General features: G+C 43.3%; 1 long non-coding RNA gene across 1 annotated transcript in view; it reads right to left on the reverse strand.

Moving 5' to 3' along the window:
- Nucleotides 1-11,331: 11,331 nt before the first annotated feature.
- LOC114023101 overlaps nucleotides 11,332-20,294 on the reverse strand; it is a 31,551-nt gene continuing 22,588 nt past the window's right edge. The window contains exons 3-4 of the long non-coding RNA XR_003566742.1: nucleotides 13,623-13,724; nucleotides 11,332-13,456 (exon numbers count right to left, since the gene is read on the reverse strand). This is a non-coding gene — a long non-coding RNA (uncharacterized LOC114023101). The remainder of the gene's footprint in view (nucleotides 13,457-13,622; nucleotides 13,725-20,294) is intronic.

Below are 20,294 nucleotides of genomic sequence, written 5' to 3' on the forward strand. Positions count from 1 at the left end.
GATGGTCAATTAATGGGAGATGATTAGCATCACATAGCTCTTGGATTTTAGATGATCCCTCTTTTTCTCAGGATGAAGGATTTTACTGCTGTGGGAGACTGAGCAAAGGATCCAGATGAAGCCATCTTTGAGATGAGTCTTAAAGAATGTCTGGGTTCCTGAGAAGTGTGGGTTAGGAAGTGAAACATTAGAAGGGATTGGGAACAACCCATGCCCAGGCACAGAGAGAGAAGATAAAGCCTTGTGTGTGTGTGTGTGTGTGTGTCCCTAGAAGGTTGCCCCTTTACATCAAGGCAAGCATCAGGAAGAATAATGATGTAGATATCTTAACAGACTTTACTCCAATGACTACAAGCCATTGTAGTCTGTACAAGTCTGTGTAGTGCAGGGATCCCCCTTTTCAGAGTCAGTTCTGATATTTATCATCTAAGGCACTAATAAAATAATGTGCTTGGATTCATGAAGACTTGTATTTCACTTCTCTTCCCTAGCCCTGAATCTTAATAACCAAACAATCCTTCTGAGCCTCCATTTTCTCTACCATCAAATGGGGCTGATCGGAGTACCCAGCTTCCCAGGATTGTTGTGAAGGTCAAAAGACCGAATGCAGAGTGGTTTGCAAATTAGACATTTCTAATTAGACTTAATATAAAATGTGAGCTCTTGCTGTACTACTTTGCTCACCCTAGCTAGTTAGCTCATGTCCACCATGACAATGAACACCTGGTCCTTAACACCCTTCTAGGTAATTTCTCGGGTCCCTATTCTAGCACTAACAATCCCTGTTGCTGGAAAAGGGATGAAGAACATGAAAAGTGCTTCCTGTCCCTGCTCCCTCTGATTAGGAGAAGGCACTATTGCTCTTCTGCTGGTTACAGCTCTTCTGCTATTTGTTCTTCATTCTCAAAGAGGACCAACGACATCGAGAAGGTGATGTCTTCACTTGCAAGTGAATTGGATTTAAGTAAGGCAGGGCTGTGCAAAGTCACTAACCTTCCTTCTCTTCAGGAGCCTTCTTAATCCAGTGGCAAGATACAGAGTAGGACAAGTGGAGATGGCTCTGGATGCAATGATAGACCCTGGAATTTTTAAGCTAAGGTCTTTTCCAGGCCTCAGTTTGTCTGGGCTACACCCATTCTGTGATTTAGTGCTGCATGACCTAAAAGTGAATCTTGGTAGGAAAAGCTCCATGGACAGTTCACACCCTTTATTTGCAGTTGAGTTTTGGTACACTTAGAAGTACTTGGAATTAGGGTGGTAATGGATGAAAGTTAGACTTTGTTTTGTTTGGTGAGGATATCTGTTATAAAAGAAATGATTGCAGCAAGATTCCAATAAGTTTAATTCAATTCAAAAGCATTTATTGAGCGCTTTCTACGTACTAGGCACTAGGTTAGATGTCCTGAGATTCCATTTTATGAAATCAATCAAATTGGACCAAACTAGAAGAATTCCACCATTGCTTGGCAATGGTGTGGTCAGGTTTTGGGAGACCCCATGACCAGGGATGGCCTCAAGCTCCCAACATGGGCCCTGAAAGAACCTCCAAAGTATCACAATCAATGATGAGCACAGATCCATGTAGGTGGAGCCTCACAGCCCCTTCTAAATTCCAATCACTTTTACCTCTGGTCATGCACCCCCAACTTCCTGATAACTAGCTCTGGTTCTAGCTGGTTTGGAAGGCTTCCCTTAAAGCAAACTTTAGATATTTTTCTTTCTTTTAGAGTTATGTTTCAAATATGTGGAAGGAGGGTAAATCTAGCTTGAGAATCTATAGAAAAAACCTTCAGTCCAAGTATCCAGCCAGAGTGAGAGAAAATAGAATCAGCTTCAGAGAAAGCAGACTAAAAACAAACAAAGAAACATTCAGATTCACACTCCAGTTTCCTGAATCTGGTGGCCACACTCAATCTTCCTGCACTGGAGGACTTGGAGGTTGGCTCTGGTCTTACTCTGGTCACATATATCACTGAAGCTCCTTGAACTCTGGGCTTTCCTGAGTCACAGTCCTCCTAACCCTCCTCAGGCAGAACTGTCTTCCCTGACCCATCAGCTTTTAGCTCATGACCTAGGCCTCTAGTACTTTGGCCCCTAGTCTATCAGTCACCAAAAACAGGGTCCCCATACTGTCAGGGGGTTTGGTCATAAGTTAACAAACATACTAAATGAAAAAAAAAACAAAAACTAAGCACTCAAAGACCATTCTGCAATAGTTCCCGCCCTTCTGGAATTTAACATTCACTTGGGGAGATGGCAACTGGTGTCTACAGAGTAATTTCAAAAGGGAAAGAAGACACATATGGGAGGGGTAGCAGAGGCCCCACCAATGGGATGGAAGCTGAGCTGGGCTGCAAAGGAATCTGGGGACTCTGCCTGATAAGGGTAGGCATGGTCTGCAGGGCTGTCTGAGAGGGCCACCTGTGCCAAGGCCCGGCAATGAATGATGGAAGGCTGTGTGCAGGAAGAGCTGACATGCTGGCTTTACTAGAACAGAGAGGACACAAAGCTGGTTAATATGGCATAAGACTGGGAAGTTTGGAAGGAGCCATATTGTGGAGAATGTTAAAAGCCAGGTTGAGGATTTTGTGTTTTATCCTAGAGTCAACAGGAAGCCGATAAAGATTTTTGAGAAAGAGAGTGACATGATCACATGTAATGAATATCAATTTGGCACCTGTGTGGAAGAGGGAAAATTACAATAGTTTCTGTTGATTTGGTGCCCTCAGATAACAGAGCTTTTTCTGTACTTTAGTTATTCTGATCCATACATAAATCCTGTGGGTTCACTCATGCATTAGGGAGAAGGTTAGTTTATAAACTTTCAACAAATCCTCCCAATTCAGAGATTCCTTTTTTTCATCATTTTGCCAACTCAGAGAGGTTTAATGGTCTGATCAAAGTCACAAGGCTAACTAGTTAGTAGAATGCACACTTAACCAGGCCAAACTCCAAGGCTGACAGTCTTTCCCCAAATATCCTTGCTGGGCTCAGGCCCATCTTTCCAATAATAATCTAAGGGATCATTGGCCCTCTCTCTTTCTCTGTTGAAAGGAAAATTCTTCCTTTGGACTTTTACCTTGATTAATGAGACAAAACCTAGGACAAAGAGAATTAAAAGGAGTTATTTTAGGGTTTTCAAAAAAGCAATGTGTTGATGGGCTGGCCACTGAAGATTAGCAACGGCTTCAAGGAGGGGTCAGCTTTTATAGATAATTTTAAGACAATTCAGATAGGTCCAACCTAGCAGGAGAAGTTGAGCCCTTGCAACCCATTTCCTCCCCGGGGTAACAAGAAAGTGATTAATTTGTAGGTAGGGGTACTTGACAAAGAGCAGGTAATACAAAAAGATGCCAATTTGGTGTCTCCTTCCTCAACAGAGCCTCCTCCAAAACTGATGGATAAGTAGAGCAGGGGACAATGGGCCTCTGAGTCAACATAACTTTTGATCTTTCTCTGTACCCATTTCCTCTCCCAGTATAGGTAGATAGGGACACAGATGACATAGATGATAAAGCTGGTATAGGTAGATGATACAGATATAGTTAACAATGATGGAAGTATATATGATTAGATGAGGCAACATGGAATAATGGACAGAGAGGTGACCTGAGAATCAAGAAACCCAGGATCAAGTCCTGATTTTGACTCATGCTGGCTGTGTTCCTGAACAGCTACTTAACCTCTGAGTGCTAAAGACAACTCTCTAGGAATGGAAGGTGTAGAGAAAATGCCAAGATGAAAGCGTGGATATTTACCATTGGGAGTTTATCTTACAAAATCATATGTAGAGAAATCAATATATATATATATATATATATATAAACACCTATATTGATATTTACGAGGTGGTGCAATAAATGGAGACTAGACCTGGATTCAGGAAGACCTGAGTTCAAATTCTGCCTCAGACATTTACTAACTGTGAAACTCTGACCATTTCACTTCAACTTTGACTGTCTTAGTTTCCTCCTCTGTGAAATGGGTATAATACCCCATATCATTGCTATTAGCTAATAGCAACCATCTCCCAGTGCAATTATAAGGGAAAATGAGATAAGATTTTAATGTACTTTTAAAACTTTAAGGCAAAAATGCTAGCCATATAATAATGATAATTGTATAATTATGATAATAATGATGATTATTATGTTACATCTTCCATTAGATTATGAGTACCTTTGGAGCATGGACTGTTTCTGTTTTTCCATTTGTATCCCTAGCACTTAGCATTCTGTTTTGTACATAGCTTAATAAGTTATTTTTCAACTGATAGTGTCTGAATGCCTATCAAAGCAACATGTTTTACTTTATTTTTCTTTTTGCTCTGTTTTCTTTCACAACATTAAAAACCTAGATATATGTTTTGCATTACTGCACACATATAACCTACATCAAATTGCTTACCTTTTTTTCAGTGCAGGGGGAGAAGAGGGAGGGAAAGAATTTGAAACTTAAAATTTTTAAAAATGATATAATCATTTTTAATAATTTTAATTTTAAATTAAATTTTAATTTAAATTTTTTTTTGAAAGTGGGTAAAACATAAGTACTTTTTCATGTATTCATTGATGGTTGATTGACTGGGGAAAGGATAGACTGGAGGCAGCTGCACCAAAAAGGGGACCCTTATATTCCCCCAAGAGAGAAGTGATTAGCCAGAAGTGAATCACTCTCTTCAGTCTCTTTGTCTCTGTTTCTGAGCTTGTCACTCTCACCTTCATCATCTCATACTGAGCACAGATGTACCTTGATCCACATTTCTACAACCTATGGGATGGACTATAATATGGCTACTCATCTTTTGTGCGTGTCTGAAATGGGAAAATGGGGACAAGGGCAGACATAACCATTTCTTCCTACCACAACCTTATCTAGGGACTGACAAAACCCATTTACCTAGGAATAAGGCTCTACTAGGTTTTTCCCAGGTGCCCAGACTAGGATCTGTCCAGTTTGAGCCAGACACTCCTCACTGCCTCTATGAATTCACACCTTCTCCAGCAGAGGGAGGTAGTGGGGCAGGTCCCTGAACAGAGCCAGGCAAGGCCCCTCTCAATCCTACAAGTTGGGAGCTCCTGCCTTCTCTGCCATCTCCCCAGGGCTTGGAGCTCTCTTGAGGTTATGAAGAATCTAGTCCTGGGGCACAGAGAGAAGCCTCCCTCCATTTATCCACCACCAGCTGCAATCATTCCTACATCACTAACCGTGATCTTGCCTTTGCCTTTCAGGTCACACACTTGAGGACAGAAAAGAGTAAGACTCCTCTCCCAGAGCTAGTCTCACCAGTGTACCTTGGTGTGGCTTACGGGGTCCCTGAGGTAAGGCTCATACCAGACCTGGGGCTTTTTTGCATATGGAGACCCAAGGGACCTGTAGGGAGTCCTGCTCAGGATGTAAAAGCTTCTTCCTTTCTTCCTGCCCTCTCAGAGCTCTGTGTTCTCTCTGCAGGTCTCTAAAGGTCAGGATGATCTCCCCATGGCCGCTCCTTTATCTCCTGGTGCTCTGGGCTCAGGGTGAGACAGAGCAGAGCAGTGAAGGTTTAGAAGATTGCAGGTTTTCAGGGCTTAAAATCCTGGTGACCCTTATATCCAGTGGGTGAGCAAACTTAGGCACAATATAGGCAGATGGTGGCTGACAAACATGACCAGGGCCCAGGTTACAAACATTATGAGGTCTGAGGGAAAGATGGTTTTTGTCTCAAGTTGACAGCAAATACAACTATTTGTTGGTCATTTGAGATTTCAGTGGTCTCCACAAAATTGTCTCATTTTTTATATCCTTTTTTCATATCCTTTAAATTGCACATTCACACATTTCTTTCTTCTTCTACTTTTGTTGTTTTCCTAGATTCCCAAGGAGCCATTGTGCTGACCCAGTCTCCAGCCTCCTTGTCCAAATCTCCAAGAGAGAGAGTCACCCTCAGCTGCAAGGCCAGTGAGAGTCTAACAGATAGTGATGGTGATGACCCCTTACATTGGTACCAGAAGAAGCCTGGCCAAGCCCCCAGGCTCCTCATTTTCTGGGCTAACAGCCCAGTATCTGGAGTGCCTACCTGATTCAGGGGCAGTGGGTCTGGGACAGATTTCATTCTCACCATCAGCAGCCTGGAGCCTGAGGATGCTGGAGATTATTACTGTCAGCAGTCTAAGAGCTTCCCTTTCCCACAGTGCTTCAGCCCTGAACAAAAGCCTCCCCAGACTGTTCAGGGGATTCAGCTCAGAGCAGCAGCTGCCTCCTCTCTAGTCCCCAGGGCAGAGCAGCCCCTGCTCTCTGGACAGGCTCACATCTGCCAGGGCTTCCCCTTTCTGGTCCCACAGGTCCCGTCCTTTCTAACAAAGCCTTGTCAATCACAAACCCTGAATTCACAGCCAAGGTATAGTGGAGGTAGCACAGCTCCCTGGGAAACAAACAGGAAAATCCAAACAGGGGAAATGCTGACATTTCAAGACCACTGGTTATCTTTGCCTTAACATAAAGTCTTTCTCTTGTTGGGAGCCCAAGTTTGTATGTATTATGTAATTAATATGGAAAGGGGATGCTGAGCTAGATGGTGAAGCCTTTAAATGACAATGTGATTTGTATTTTATCCTATAGATAAAAAGAAACCATTGGAGTTTATTCAGTCAGTCAATAAACAGTTATTAAACACCTTCCATGTGCTGGGCACTGTGTCAGGAGTTCTGTGGTCAGATCTCTGCTTCAGTTAAAGGACCAGAAACCCTCAGGTCTTGACCCTATTTACCATTTGAAACATAGATGCCTTCTGAAGGGTAGACTGCTCTTTTCTCTATTGTACTGTAAAACATAGGTATTTGCTAAATTACCTAATAAGGAAGAAGGAATGAAGAGGAGCAAGAGAAGAAGAAGAATTAGAATATAGGAATCTTAACTCTAACGGTACCATCCCAGTAAGCTGCTGACATGGGGGTAGAGGGCTGAGGCTCTACCAGCCAAACTTTTTCATCAATTGACCATCCCCCTGGTTCCAGCACCCCATCATCTACATCTAGATGCCCCAAAGGCTGATAACACTTTACAGAACAGAGAACCTTACTTCCCTAGAAATGTGTTTGAAAAAAAATTAAAAAGGGGCAGCTAGGTGGCGCAGTGGATAGAGCACCAGCCCTGAAGTCAGGAGGGCCTGAGTTCAAATCCAGCCTCAGACCGAACACTTAACACTTACTAGCTGTGTGACCTGGGCAAGTCACTTAACCCCAATTGCCTAAAAACAAACGAAAAAAAAAAGAACTGTGTTTGAGAGACGTTGTGTGTATGAGTGTCCTCTTTATCCACTGGGATTGACATTTCAGACATAGCCACAGTAGCTATAGTCAGGGGAAAGGAAATCCTCTCTTCCATTCTCTGTATCTACATATGATTCTTCACAGAATTGATGTCATTGATTTTTTTTAATCGTTTTTCCCACATCAAAAAACTTGTGTAGGCAATGTGATAACCCAGTCTCCAGCCTCCCTGTCTGTGCCTTTAGGAGAGAAAGTCCCCAACAATGGCAGGGCCAGTTCCATCACTGGAAAGTGGATAACTTGGTACCAGCAAGAACCATGACAGTCACCCAAACTCTCGATCTAAGCTGTATTCTGGGTTCCCTGCCCAGTTCAGTGGCAGTGGATCTGGGACAGATTTCACTTTCACCCTCAATGCTGTGGAAGTTGAATTTGCTGCTAATTACTGCTCTTGGAAATATAATGATGTCCATCTCCCACAGTGCTCCCACAAAAGCCTCCCCAGGCTGCTCCGCTCTGGGGAGTAGGCGCTTACTCCCAGGTCACAGGCTCAGGCAGTCTCTGTTCTTAGGGGAGGCTAGGCATTATTCACCTAATAGGAGCAAACTGGATCACTTTTCTTGAGGGATTGATGGAAAGTTAGGAGGAATTGTAAAATAAAAAGTGGGTGTTTCATTCAAACCTCAGATCATAAATCCCCCACACATGCTAATCAGTAAAATTGGTTCCATTGACAAATCTCCCCATCTCCATCCTCTTACTGTAGTGTGGACCCAATGATAGACCCTCAAGGAGTCAGTTAAGGGTATGCATTTTAAGGGTTTAATGGAAAGAGGCAGGGCTGGCACCCCTGGATGCTACTCCCCAGTTTAATACAGACATTGGCTCACGACCTCCTCTCCCAGCCATATGCTCAAGAGAGGACCAGTGTCTGGATATGGAGGGACAGCTTCTTATTCAGAGTTCAACCAGCAATTACCCTCTCTGGAGAGTTACACATTGGCTTCCAACAAAGATTGTATTCCTATCTCTGTCATTCTTGATGAATCTTCTTTTTGTTCCCTCGGAGCACAGAGCCACCATAATTGAGAATGACCTCAGTGATTCCCAGGAGACTTCCCATCTGGGAGTTTGGCAGTGCACTCTGGAATGAGGTGAGCTGTGTTGGAGTACATTGCAGTGGACAGTAAACAGGGTGGGATATTTTGTAAAGGTGACTTTTCAAATTCAGTAGAGTCTAGCCTATTGGCTGCTGATGTCTGCTAATCTTAGGTTCCCAAGGTGTCTCTTCATTGCTTTGGGTAAAATACAATTTGACTTCTTTTGAAACCACTGTGTCCATGATCTATAGTCACTTGGGCTATCTGGGAGATTATAGGTATTTAGAGAGATGGGTTTTGGAAGCAAGAATGAGCTCTGCATGAAGCTACTCAAATTCAAACCAGAGAATTCTAGTCTTAGTCATGGACTAGCTCTGTGACCTTGAAAAGCCAAGATAAGCTCCTTGATTTTCAGTTGATTCATCTATAAAAATGAGATGAAGAGACGCTGTAACTTATGAGTGAAATTGATATTTGTCTGATGCCCATTCTCTGCCTGCCACTTGCCCAGCAAGTTCTTATTAGACCCCTCCTTGCAGGGAAGGAGGGGAAAGTTGAGGCCTTTTCCCCACTCTGGCACCATGACAACTCTTTGTATTTGCAGGTAAAACAAACGTCCTGCCTAGGTGGGTCTGAGTCTAAGTTCTTTTCTCTACTGAGTATAGATAATTGAAATGTGATGCTGAGATAGATTTCTCAACCTTGGAGGCAGGCTTGGGATTTGAGAAGTCCAGGGACACTGGGTGCCTCAGACAATGTTGATTGGTAGCAGAAGAGTTCAATAAGTCCTGCACTTGGGGAATAGAACCATCAAGTAGGAAGGTCATCCCAACTCCTGGTCAGGCTTGCCCAAAAATATAGACCTCGAGGGAATTATTTACACAGTGTGAGCTGAGATGAAACATCCAATTTCTTTTCCTGCAAACTGCTACATGTTCTGCTGTTTAATTCCTACTACCTTGGGAGAGTGTAATAGTGGATGTGTTACTGTCATTCCTTGTTAAAGTCTCTTGTTGGTGAAACCTTGGAATCTATAAGTCAAACATGTCTTTTAGGTAAAGGAATCCAATTGCTGTCTTAGAACTGATTGACACAGTACCTTGAGTAGCTTTACACATTCTCTATTTTTTTGTGTGTATATTTTTTATTAATATATTTTGAATTTTCAACAATCACTTCCATAAACTTTTGAGTTTTAAATTTTTCTCCCCCTCCCTCCCCACCTCCCTCCCCAAGATTGTGCACAATCTGATATAGGCTATACATTCCTATTAAACATATTTTCACATTAGTGATGTTGTAAGTAAGAATTAGAACTAATAGGAGAAACCACCAGAAAGAGGAAACAAAACACAACAGAAGAAAAAAAATTATAGCAAATAGTATGCTTCGATCTTCATTCAAACTCCATAGTTCTTTCTTTGGATGTTAATAGCATTTTCTATCATGAGGCCTTTGGAGATGTCTTAGATCTTTGTATTGCTGAGAAGGGTTAAGTCTATCAATATTAGTCATCCCACAACGTGGCTCCAGGGACTGGGTCCCTGAGACAGCGCTAACTGGCAGCAGGAGAGTTCTCTAAGTCTGCACTTGGAGAACATAACCAGTAACTGGGAGGGCCATCCCAACCCCTGGTCAGGCTTGCCTAAAAGTATAGACCTCAAAAGGATTGTTTGCACAGTGCAAAGTTGAGATGAAATGTCCAATTCCTCTTCCTGCAAATTGCATCATGTTCCGACATTTAATTCCCTCTAACTTGGAGAGTGTAAGATTGGATGCATTACTACTATTCCCTGTTTAACTCTTGTCAATGGACACTTGGGAATTGTTCATGTTGAACATGTCTTTAAGGTAAAGGAATTCAATGGTTGTCTTAGAACTGATTTGCAAGGTACCTTGAGTAGCTTTTCATGTTCTCTATTGGGAAGCCCCAAAAAGTGAATGAAATAGGAATTTTAAGTGGATTTCCCTAGGACTCAAGGTGGATGTGAAGAGCCAGAGATTGAAGAAGGAGCCTAATTCTTCTATTGAGGGGCCATGAGACTGAACCTGTGGCCAGTGCTGAGGGTGGTCCCTCATTTCAGAGAATGCAAAAAGCCACCAGGCTTCTTGGTCCTGGAAGCAGGAGTCATTGTTTGATAAGGGCACTCAAGACCATGGAGACATTCCACAGTTTATTCAGAGATGGCTGATGATCACCTGTTAGTATGGTCCCTCTACATCCCTGCTCTCTTCTCTCAAGGATATCCCTGGATGGCCAGTTAATGGGAGATGATTAGCAGCACGTAGCTCTTGAAGTCCAAATGATCCCTCCTTCTCTCAGGATGAAGGATTTCACAGCTGTGGGAGACTGAGCAAAGGATCCAGCTGAAGCCCTGGTCAGTATTAAAGAAAGTCTGGGATCCTGAGATGTGGGGGTTAGGAAGTGGAACATTACAAGGGTTGGGGGACAGCCCGTGCCCAAACACAGAGAGGGAAGGTAAAGCCTTGTGTGTGTGTTTCCTTAGAATGTTGCCCCTTCATACCCAGGCAAGCATCAGGAAGAGCTGTCTTAGCAGACTTTACTCCTATGATTATGAGCCAATTATATGCCCAGATCTGGAGTATCTGTGTAGCACAGGGTTGCTCCTTTCCAGAATCAGTTCTTATATTTATCAGTTAAGGCACTTAATTAAGAATATCATACTTGGATTCATGAGGTATTGTATTTAAATCCTCCTCTCCCCTGAATGTTAACAATCATATAAGCTTTCTGAGCCTCCATTTCCTCCACCTTCAAGTAGAGCTAATAGGAACTCCACCTTCTCAGTGTCATTGTGAGGGTCAAAAGACCTAATGAAGAGTGGCTTACAAATTATACATTTCTGCATGTATGTGAGCTCTTGCTCTACTACTTTGCTCACCCTAGCTGGTTAGCTCATGTCCACTGTAATAATGAATGCCTCTACCTTAACTCACTCCTAGGTGATTTCTCAGGTCCCTATTCTAGCTCTAACCCTCCCTGTTGCTGGAACTTGGAAAAAGGATGAGGAAAATGAAGAATGCCTCCTGTCTCTCCACCCTCGGACCAGGAGTGGGCATCATTGTTCTTCTCCTGGTTACATTCTAGTCAGCTCACTGGTCCCATAGATGGATTCTCTGCAGCCCTTGGTGGACAGAAGGAATCCCTGAGCCCACAGCCAGAGAGCCCCCTTGTGCTGCATGACCTCAAGCTGAATCCTACAAGCCAAATTTCCTGGGACAGTTTACAGCCTTTAGTTGCAATGGAGCTTTGCTGCACTCAGCAGCATTTGGAATAAGGGTGGCAATGGATGAAAGTTGGATATTGTTTTGATTGAGAAGAAAATCTGTTGTAAGGGAGATAATTGCTGCAAGATTCAAATCAGTTCAATTCAACTCAAAAGCATTTATTGAGCACCTGATGTATAGTAGGCAGCAGGCTAGATGTCCTGAGATTCCATTTTATCAGATCAACCAAAGTGGACTAAACTTGAGGATTTCAATCATTGCTTGGCAATGGTGTGGGCAGGCTCTGGGGAAGACTTTACCTAGGAATGGCCTCAGATTTCAGGTATACACCCTTAAAGAGCCTCCAAAGTATCACAGGCATTTCTGGGCACAAATCCCTGATGGGAAGCCCTCCAAATCCCTTCTGAATTCCAATCACTTTTACCTCTGGTCAGAGGACACCAATTATCTGACAACTAGCTCTAGTTCTAATGGCTAAAGCCAACTTGAATTGTATTTGAAACATGTGGAAGGAGGGATAATATAGCTTGGGAAACTGTGGACAAAATTTTCAGACCAAGAATGTGGCCAGAACAGGGGAGAATAGAACCAGCTTCAGAGAAGGCTGACTTCAAAAACCCTTCATTCCCAGACTCCAGCTTCCTGAATCTGCTGGCCTTGCTTAATCCTCCCCCACTGGAGGACTTGGAGGCAGGATCTGGTCAGTTTCTGGTCACATGATATCCCTGAAGTTTCTTGCGCCCTAGGCTTTCCTGGATCACAGTCCTCCTAACCCTCCCCAGGTAGAACTGTCTCCCCTGACCCATCATCTCTTAGCTCATGACACAGGCCTCCAGTACTCAGGCTCCTAGTCTACCACTCACCAAGAGGTAGGGTCCCCATCCTATCAGAGGGTTTAATCATAAGTTAACAAACATACTAAATGAAAAAAAAAGAAACAACAAAACTAAGCATCTATTATGTGCAAGAAGCCATGGACTCAATGACCATTCCCTAGTAGCTCCTGCCCTTGTGGAATTTAACATTCATTTGGGGATAAGGCAACTGGTGTCTACAGAGTAATTTTAAGAGGGAAAGGAAACATATATTGGAGGAGTAGCACAGGTCTCCCCAGTGAGATGGAAGCTGAGCTGGGCTTCAAAGGAAGCTGGGGATTCTGCCTGGTAGAGGTGGGGAGGGCCTGCATAGCTATCTGAGGGGGCCACCTGTGCGAAGGCCTGGCAATAAGTGATGGGAGGCCATGTGCAGGAAGAGCTGGCATGCTGGCTTTACTAGAACAGAGAGGACACAAAGCTGGTTAATATGGCTTAAGACTGGGAAGGTAGGAGGGAGCCATATTGTGGAGAACATTAAATGCTAGGGTGAGGATTTTCTGTTTTATCCTAGAGTCAATAGGAAGCCAATAAAGATTTTTGAGAGAGTGACATGATCAGATTTAATGAATATCAATTTGGCACCCATATGGAAAAGGGAAAATTACAATAATTTCGGTTGATCTGGTGCCTTAGGATAATAAAAGTTTTTCTGTACTTTAGTTCTTCTGATCCATACTTTAAGTCCTGTGGGTTCAGTCATATATTAGGGAGAGGGTTAGATTAGATACATTCATCATGTCCTTCCAAGTCAGAGACTCCTTCATTCTGTTGGATATTTTCCATCATTTTGCCAACTCAGAGAGGTTTAGTAATCTGATCAAAGTCACGCAGCTACAAAGTGGTAGAAGTGACACTTAGCCAGGTCACACTCCCAGGCTGACAATCTTTGCCCAAATATCCTTGGCAGGCTTGAGTTAGTCTTTCCCAAAAGAGGCTAAGGTATCCTTAGCCCTCTGTCTTCTCTTTCTGTACTCATTTCTTCTGCCTGTATAAGTAGATATAGGCCTGTATGACTGTAAGGTTCAGAGTTTCCCACTAGACAGCCCTGTACCTCCCACATAACCATGGGATATTCTTTTTATAACAAAGGAAGTGGCCAAAGAGCTCCAGATTGATTAGAGGTAGTAGTTTAATTAATTTGAGTTACTTACATTTGGGGCAGTATGATGGATCCCTGCCAAGATATCAGTCATTCTTGGTCTATGGCAGCTGCTAGAGCAATCAGTGAATCCCTGGTAAGAAGCCCCAAATCCCTATGATAATTATAGAAAACAGACAAAAGCAGAGGAGCTAGAGAGTGCATCACTATTGATTGGCGGATAGTTTTGGTTTTCTGCTTAGAAATGATCTTGGGAGGTAAGCCAGCATTTGCTCAAACATAAGTCTGTGTATCTATCATGTCCTGGTCACACATAGGTCACAATATTCTTGCTTTGACTTTCATATTTCATAGTATCAGAAGTTATGACACAGTGTCTAAAATATTATTCAATATCTAAATTATGATTTCTAACAGGTCACCATGTCTGGGCTTCCAACTTTCACAGTTTGAATTTTTATGGCTTTTCACTTATTATCATATTTTATGACTTTTTCCCAATGATATAGATGATGTATAGAGATGATACAGACATCAGTATCAATGATATAAACATACATGACTTAGATGATGCAACATGGAATAATGAACAGAAAAGGTCTAGCATTTTGTGGATTTGTTTGCATGCTGTCTCCATATTAGATGGTAACCTTCAGCACTTAGCACAGTGCATAACACATAGCAGGCACTTAATCAATGTTTATTGATTATCGATTGACCCAGTAGTCAAGAAACCCAGGATGGAGTCCAGTTGTTGATTCATGCTGCCCATGTGATACTGAATAAAGTGCTTAACTTCTCAAGGATGGAGGCACCTCCATACAAGTATACCTTGCAGAGAAGTTGCCAAGCTGCCTGGGGAGAAGATTTTGGTGGGGAGCTTCTCACACCCAACTCAGTCTGCATAAGAGAGTAAGATAGGTAGCTAGATAGAGACAGATAGACATGGATGGTGGATAAACAGACAGATAGATCTGTGTCATTATCTATAGAAACCTGACAGCTAGGGAGTACAGAGGATAGAGTACTGGGCCTGGAGCCAGGAAGTCCTGAGTTCAGATCCTGCCTCATTCATTTACTAGCTGTGCTACTATGAATATATCACTTAACTGCTGATTGTCTCAGTGTCCTCATCTGTAAAATGGGAACAGGACCTCCCATCAGTGCTATTAGCTCATAGAACCTACCTCCTAGTGCCGCTATGAGGATAAAAATGAGATAAGACACTCAATAAATGCTAGCTCTTATTATTATTAATATTGTTATTATTAATACTATATTGTATCTACCGTGAAAATATTAACACCCTAAGAACAGGCCCTTTCATTTCTATCTGCAGGACTTAGCATTATTCTGTTTTGCCCATAACTCACTGATTGGTTTGTCATTTATTCTTTCCTAATTGATTGGATTTGATAGGTTTATTGATTGATTGGAGAGAGAAGAGACCAGAAGCAGAGATTCCAATAAAAAGACTATGGCAATCTCTTAAGAGAGAAGTCATTGGCCAAGAACTGAATGACTCATTCTCCAGCTTCCTTATTTCTGTCTTTGAGTCAATCACTCTTCCCTTCATAGACTTTGATTGGGCACACAAATTGACCCAGATCCATATTCTGAGAAGTAGCCAGGCTTGGTCGAGATCATTACTTCAGGGCTTTAGCTTCTGACTTTTTATGTATGTCTGGGATGGGAATATGGGCACCAGAGCAGGCACAATGTTTGCCTCCCCAATGCCCAGGATAACTCCAGTGACCTCACCTAAGGACTGACTGGATCCATTCACCCAGGTTTTTCTCAAAGACCCTGGCTAAAGGGCTGTCTAGCCTTGTCTATGTTCACTGCCTCCTTGACTTCATACCTTCTGTAGTAGGGGGAGGTAGTGGGGCAGGTACATGAGCAGAGTCAGGTGAGGGACTCTGAGCTCCTGCCATCTCTACCACCTCCCTAGGGCTTGGAGCTCTCTCCTTCTTACAGGGATCTAGTCCTGGGGCACAGACAGAAAATTTCCCTCATTTATCCACAACCAGCTGCAACCATTCACTAAGACAGACACTAAGCATGAACTTCTCTATGACCTTGAAGTCCCTGATTTGGGGACATTAAAGAGGAAGACATGTCCCCAGGATCAATCTCAGGGGGTGTGACCTAGTCTGGCTGACAGGGACCTGAGATGAGTCTCTTACCAGACCTGGGGTTCTTTTTCATATGGAGACTCAAGGGAGTGTCTGCTCCAGATATAAAAGCCTCCTCTTCCTGCCTGTCTTAGGGCTGAGGGTGCTCTGTCTACAGATCTCCAAGGGCCAAGATGATTTCCTCCTGTCTGCTTCTCTGGCTCTTAGAGTTCTGGGGTCAGGGTAAGACTGAGCAGATCAGTGAAAAAGCTTCAGGAGTATAGGCTTTCCCTGGAAAATGAAACACAACAAAACTTATGATTCCCTCAATCCATTGGGTGTTCTCCACAAAATTGTGTTGTTCTTACAATTTAACACGGTTGTTCACATATTTCTTTCTTGATCTAATTCTTGATTCTTCCTAGATTCCACTAGGCCATTGTGCTGACCCAGTCTCCAGCCTCCTTGTCCAGATCTCCAGGGGAAGGAATTACCATTACCTGCAAAGTCAGTGAGAGCCTTATCTATGGGGGAATTTTTACATTTGACCACTTAAACTGGTTCCAGCAGAAACCTGGACAAGTCTTCCAGGCTTCTCATCTCCAATTTTACCGGCATGGCATCTGGAGCACCTGCCCAGTTCAGTGGCAGTGGGTCTGGGACAGATTTCATTCTCACCATCAGCAGCCTGGAGCCTGAGGATGCTGGGATTATTACTGTCAGCAGTATAAAAACTTCCCATTCCCACAATGCTTCAGCCCTGACCAAAAACCTCCCCAGGCTGTTCAGGGGATTCAGATCACAGCAGCATCTGCTTCTTCAATGGTCCCCAGGGCAGAGCAGCCCCTGCTCTCTAGGCAGGCTCACATCTCCTGAGGCTTCCCCTTCCCCTGTCCCCTACCCCAGTTCCTCATTCTTTTATCAGAGGCATCACATTAACAAATCACAATCTTGTAGCCAAAGCAAGTTGGAGATAGAACAACCCCATGGAAAACACCATGGTAGGGATTTGCTGATGAATCAAGTTCATTTGAAATGTTTTGTATCACATTAGGAAACTTCCTCTTATTGTGAGTTCAGGTTTGTGTTACAGAGTCGTACTGTGCTTCTGTGCAACCCTGGACATGTTACTCATCCTCTGTTTGCTTCAGTTTCCTAATCTGAAAAATTGGCATAATAGTGGCACCTACATCACAGGGTTGTTGTGAAGATTTAATAAGGTAATATAAAGCACTTAGCACCATGCCTGGCACATAGTAGGTGCTATGTAAATGCTTATTCTCTTTCCTTTCCCCTTTTCATTCAGTCCTGGAACAACCTACAAACCACTTGTCTTCTAGAGTTGGTTTTCCTATTAGCTGTGTGATAGCTAAAGATGTAAGGTGAATCAAAGTCTTCCCTGGTGTCTTGCCATTCTTTGGTTCTAGCCAAGAGTTAGCCAATGTAAGGGCACTGACTTTTCTTATAGTCCAGTCACTTCAATATCACTATCTGGTCATTCACTGTCCCATTCATAATTCATTCATTCAATCTTGATTAATTTATTGGAGAGAGACTGGAGACAGTGAGAACAAATATGGGACCACTGCCATCCTTCAGGAGAGGAATGGTTAGCCAGAAATGAAAGACTCAGCCTCCAGCCTCTCAGCGTCTGCCTCTAAGCCAATCACTCTCACCTCCGTGGTCTCCCTTTGGGCACACAGACTGACCCATATCCACATTCCAAGTAGAGGCACAGACAGGCATGAGATGGAACATACCTGTAGTCCTATATTTGCCTCCTTATGAGGTATGTCTGGAATGGGGCAATGCAGATCAGGGTGGACATAATATTTGCCTCCTCAATGCTCAGGACAACCACAGTAACTTCATCTAGTGAATGACAGGACCCATTCACCTTGGAATGACATTTTCCTAGGTCTTTCTCCATGGGCCCTATCCAAGATCTGTTCAATCTCAACCAGACCCTCCTCATTGCCCGCTTGAATTCACACCTTCTCCATATGCTAGTGGGGCAGGTATAGGAGCAGAGGAATGTGAGGAACCCACAAAGCCTTCCAGTTGTGAGTTCTTGCTATATCTGCCACCTCCCTAGGCTTTGGAGCTTTCTCATGGCTTCAGAGAATCTAGTTGTGGGGGACAAAGAGAACAGCCTCCTAGTTATCTATCACCAAATGTAGCTATTCCTCTATCAGACATGAAATATGAACTTTTCTGTGTTTCTGAGGTCCCAACTTAGAATTCATAAAACATGGAGACTCAGTCCCAAGGGCTTGTCTTAGCCAGAGTGGTTTATCTGATTTCTTAGTCCTTAAGATGAGCCTCATAGAAGTCCAGGTTCTCTTTCACATATGAATGATGGGGTGATGGGATCTAGATACTGAATTTTCCCACACAACCCTATCCTGAGGCATCTGGCCCATCCCAGCCCACCTAGATATTCAATATTCCTTTCAATAGCCTTTCATTGTGGCTCTCTGACCCAGCTCAGATCACTTAAGTCCTTTCACTGTCTGTACCTTGGCCCCCTAAGCTATTTACCACTCCTTAATCCCTTCCAAATCTTCTCACAGTCTTTTTTTTTTTTGTATAAAAGTATCAATCTCATTCCCATTAAGTTGCGGGTTCCCTAAGAATCTTGCCTTCCACACTGGTGTTACAGTAAACCTTGCTACTTTGACTAAAAGAAGACTTGAGTGGTTGAATTCTTTCCAGGAAGACCTCCATGTATCCTTACATTTCAAGATTCCCAGCACCCCACACTGCAACATGGAGACTCAAGGGAGTTTTCATAGGCCCTGCTTAGGGTATTAAAGCTTCCCCCTTTTTCCATATCTTACTGGGTTTCAGAGTGCTCTCTCTAAAGGTCTTCAAGAGACAAAATGATCTTCCCATCCCAACTCCTCTGGCTGTTAGTCTTCTGGTCTCAGGGTAAGACAACAAAAATTTGGAGCCATTGAGCAAAGCACAGATTTTTAAAGATTAAAAATCCTTGTGACTCCTCTATCCAGGAGGTATGGGAGGTTAGAGTCAGCTCTGACTGACAAGGGACAGACAAACACAGCCAGGCCTCAGATCACAAATACTATGAAATCTATAGGGAAAATGTCTCACTTTTACAGCAAAAACAATTGCATGTCACTGATTTGGGATTTCTTTGGTCTCCACAAACATTGCCTCATTCATATTCTTTAAATTGGAAGTTCACCCATTTCTGTCTTCCTCTCATTTTGTTGGTTTTCTAGATTCTCAAGGAGCCATTGTGCTGACCCAGTCTCCAGGCTCCTTGTCTAGATCTCCAGGAGAGAGAGTCACCATCAGCTGCAAGGCCAGTGAGAGGATCACATATAGTATGGTGATGACCTCTTATACTGGTACCAGCAGAAGCCTGGCAACACCTCTAGGCTCCTCATCTCCTGGTCTACCAGGCTGGCATCTAGAGTGCCTGCATGGTTCAGTGGCAGTGGATCTGAGACAGATTTCACTGTCACCATCAGCAGCCTGGAGCCTGAGGATGCTGGAGATGGTTACTGTCTCTAGAGTTATGACTGGCCTCCCACAGTGCTTCAGCCCTGAACAAAAACCATGCTAGGCTGTTCAGCTGTTTGAGATCAGAGGAGAAGTTACTTCTACCAGGCTCCCTAGGTCAGAGCTACCTCTATCTCTGCCCTCTAGTTGGGCACATATCTCCCAGGACCTTTCCTTCCCTGTTGCCTAGTCCCTCACCTTTCTATAAAATCTCATCTTGCCTAGATATTCACAAACCATGGTCCTACATCCAAGGCAGGGTCTTGGTATTGTGCTTACTTGGCTAATACAGGGATGGGCCTGGCAGGGTGGAACTGAGCTCTGAATTTTGCTGACATCATTTTTGCTGACATTTCAAGTGTAGTTGCAATCATTAACTCCACATCCAAGGCCTTTTTCCTGTTGTGAAGCCAAGGTCATGATGAGAAAGCTCTTCTCCAGTTGTTTGGAGGAATGACAGAGACCAGACTTCTTTTTTTTGCCAACAGTAACACAGCCTACAAACCACTGGCCACACACAATAGAATTTCTTGTTACTGCAAAGGATTAAGGGTCCAAAGCTAATGGCACCCTCTAGTCCATGGTTTGTTACTCAAAGGAAAGTTGAATGGCCAACCTGGGGCTTCTGTGGATGTATACCCCAATGAAGCCCTAGGGAAAGTTCTCTTTATAACCACATTCATTTCCTTGTCCTCATTGCTCAGTTACAGAGACACTGTCACTTTCCCCTAAATGATTTGTTCTGGATGTGATGTCCCAGGAACTCGTCTCTCCCCTTAAGGTTCAAGAGTATGCAGCCATTTCCTCTTTTATAATTAGGGCCCTTGTAGCAGCCCCTATTTTAGGGATGGAGAGAGTGATTTCAGCCCCTGTTTTAGCTCCTTGTCTTTCTGGTTCCCTCATCCATGAATGGGAGACAGGCTGGACCTTCATCAGCTGAAATGGTCCCTGAAATGTTCTCAGGATCTGTCTGTCCCACATACCATCACAGAGCCAGTCCCTGGAGTGAGAACACTTTGCTTCCATGAAATGGTCTCAGAGTAGAGGTATTTGGAAAGAAGATAGAAGGTTATTTCGTCAGG

The sequence above is a fragment of the Vombatus ursinus genome, unplaced genomic scaffold (assembly GCF_900497805.2).
Source record: "Vombatus ursinus unplaced genomic scaffold, bare-nosed wombat genome assembly UNPS02004367.1, whole genome shotgun sequence".
Taxonomy (NCBI): Eukaryota; Metazoa; Chordata; class Mammalia; order Diprotodontia; family Vombatidae; genus Vombatus; species Vombatus ursinus.